The following is a 2,702-nucleotide window of genomic DNA, read 5'->3' on the forward strand; positions in this document are numbered from 1 at the left end:
TAGATGAAAGTGGTTTTATATTGCCTTTCGAATGAGAAGAATGTAACATTTAATTTATCGCGCGCAGGAAAACCTTCCTTCTTCTTAAAATTCCTTCAGTGACTCAGTGAGAGTTACATCACACAAATCCTTGTTGCGTCTGAAGTAGCGCTGAGCATATAAGACGTGTCTCCTGCTGGTGTTCACTTTAGCCACCACAGGCAGCAGACAATCGCTCGAGGAAAGAGCCGATCACCCGGCAGAATGAATGCTCCGGTCCAGGCCTGTTGGCGGCCAGTAGAAGACATCGGCTGGCTCCGGAGTATAACCGAAGCGCAGCTGCCGCTCAACGAAAATACGGGCCGAGGAGGCGGGCAGCGGCAAGCGGAAGGGTAGCGAGAGGAAGGGCTGAAGGGCTGGCTGGCTGGCTGCGCGTATGCAAAGCGTCGCCTGCCCTGCCCTCGGCCGCTCATCTGCATACAGCGCTGCCGCTACCTGACCATGGGAACGGCCGTGCCGGCGAGGGCACTACAAAAACACATCATCGGTTAGGCACACAATCACAAAAACCGGGCCACGTTTAGAGTTCTCAGACCCGCGCGACGAGCTGCTCATTTTTATTCCGCCACGACTCGGCCGCGTGAAAAACGGGGCGACGTGCGGCAGAGAGTGTGGCGCGATGGAGGCCGCCGTGTCTCGTGTGCGCTACCGACCCCGGGAATTACGTAAGGCGGTAGTGCGTCCTTTGCTCTTATCTGTGATTCAAATCGTGGGAAGGATACTCCTTATCGAAGCGGCCTCACCTGCCCACCTCTGCTGAACTGTCTTCCCGTCGGCTTAACCGTAATCGAGTCGAGCTCTCTGCGCCAACTTGTGGGACTAACAGGACGGCATTTTACGGGAATACTAAATAAATAAATGCCGGATGACCAGGGCCTCCCGTCGGGTAGGCCGTTCGCCGGGTGCAAGTCTTTCGATTTGATGGCATTGGGCGACTTGCGCGTCGATGGGGATGAAATGATGATGATTAGGACAACACAACACCCAGTCCCTGAGCGGAGAAAATCTCCGACCCAGCCGGGAATCGAACCTGGGCCCTTAGGATCAACAGTCTGTCGCGCTGACCAATCAGCTACCGGGATAGTAAGAAACGATATACAGGGCGCTGACAAAAATATGGAAACACCAAAAACACGCCGACCGGGGTGGCTAAGCGGTTCTAGGCGCTACAGTCTGGAACTACGCGACCGTTACGGTCGTAGGTTCGAATTCTGCCTCGGGCATGGATGTGTGTGATGTCCTTAGGTTAGTTAGGTTTTAAGTAGTTCTAAGTTCTAGGGGACTGATGACCTCAGAAGTTAAGTCCCATAGTAGTCAGAGCCATTTTTGAACCAAAAACACAACAAAACACATCACTGTGCCTAATGTCCGTCCCCGGTAGCTGAGTGGTACCCACAGTGGAGTAGGCGCATGGTAACGCGCCTCCTTTCTTTTATGCCCTATACCAGAACACGCTGGTTTCCCCCCCCCCCCCCCAACTCTACTGTCTATTGCTTCACACCTCTTAGCTTACATCAGTATAATTTTTTTTTCCTGCACCTTGTTAATAAAAAAAATGCTCATCTTGTACGAGTGTAATGTCTAGTGTTATTTCCGCCAGAAGGATGGCATTCCTGTTGCATTTAGACTTGTTCCAATAAACATATTTTGTTCATTTACCCTGATCCTAGTACCAAAAAAATAGAATTAAAAAAATCAAAAAGCTACTTTGAGTGAGTAATTCAGGGATGGGAGAGGGGAGGCATCGCGGCCAGGCATCAGGTTCCGACCCCTGCCCGCCTTGTCTCCACCTGCTCGTAACTGACCACTCTACTCTAAAAAAAGAAAAGAAAGTGCTTGCCTACCACGTACCAGCAGCTTAAAAAAAAAAGGTGGTCTGCGCGACAGAATGTCAATCCTAAGGGCCCGGGTTCGATTCCCGGCTGGGCCGGAGGTTTTCTCCGCTCAGGGACTGGATGTTGTGTTGTCCTAATCATCATCATTTCATCCCCATCGACGCGCAAGTCGCCGAAGTGGCGTCAGATCGAAAGACTTGCACCCGGCCTAATAAGGTGTAGAGAAACAGTTGGCAATGAAAACAGCTTCCAGTCGTATCGGAGGAGAAATACAGGTCCTGTACGGTTTTCAAGAAATATTATACGAAGAATGTGAAGTTTGGATGGTACGAGACGAGGTATTGGCGGAATTAAAGCTGTGAGGACGGGGCGTGAGTCGTGCTTGGGTAGCTCAGTTGGTAGAGCACTTGCCCGCGAAAGGCAAAGGTCCCGAGTTCGAGTCTCGGCCCAGCACAGAGTTTTAATTTGCCAGGAAGTTTCGAATATTATACGATTCTGTCCACAAAATAGTGGCAGGATCAGGTAAGAGCGATGGAAGTCAATAGTTGTCACACACCTCTCTTCCCAAAGTAGATTATAAAAAATTAATAATATTGAGATCTGGCGACAGTGGTTGCCAGAGGATCTGCGAAAGTTGATCCTCGTACTTATGAAACAGTCCTAGACGATGCGAGTTGCGCGATCAGGGACCTTGTCGTCTCGGTACACAGCATCACCAACGGAGAATACTTATCGTACCATAGAATGGAGCTGATCAGACAGTATGGTCACAGAGTCCTTGCCGGTAATTGACCCTTACAGTGTAACAGTCGGGCTCATGGAATAGCA

General features: G+C 50.4%; 1 non-coding gene across 1 annotated transcript; it reads left to right on the plus strand.

The window, feature by feature from the left end:
• The first annotated feature begins 2,253 nt into the window (after positions 1 to 2,253).
• Trnas-cga lies at positions 2,254 to 2,328 on the plus strand. Its single transcript has one exon. It is a non-coding gene; the product is annotated as a tRNA-Ser (tRNA).
• The last annotated feature ends 374 nt before the right edge of the window (positions 2,329 to 2,702 follow it).

This window comes from Schistocerca piceifrons, chromosome 3 (assembly GCF_021461385.2).
Source record: "Schistocerca piceifrons isolate TAMUIC-IGC-003096 chromosome 3, iqSchPice1.1, whole genome shotgun sequence".
Taxonomy (NCBI): Eukaryota; Metazoa; Arthropoda; class Insecta; order Orthoptera; family Acrididae; genus Schistocerca; species Schistocerca piceifrons.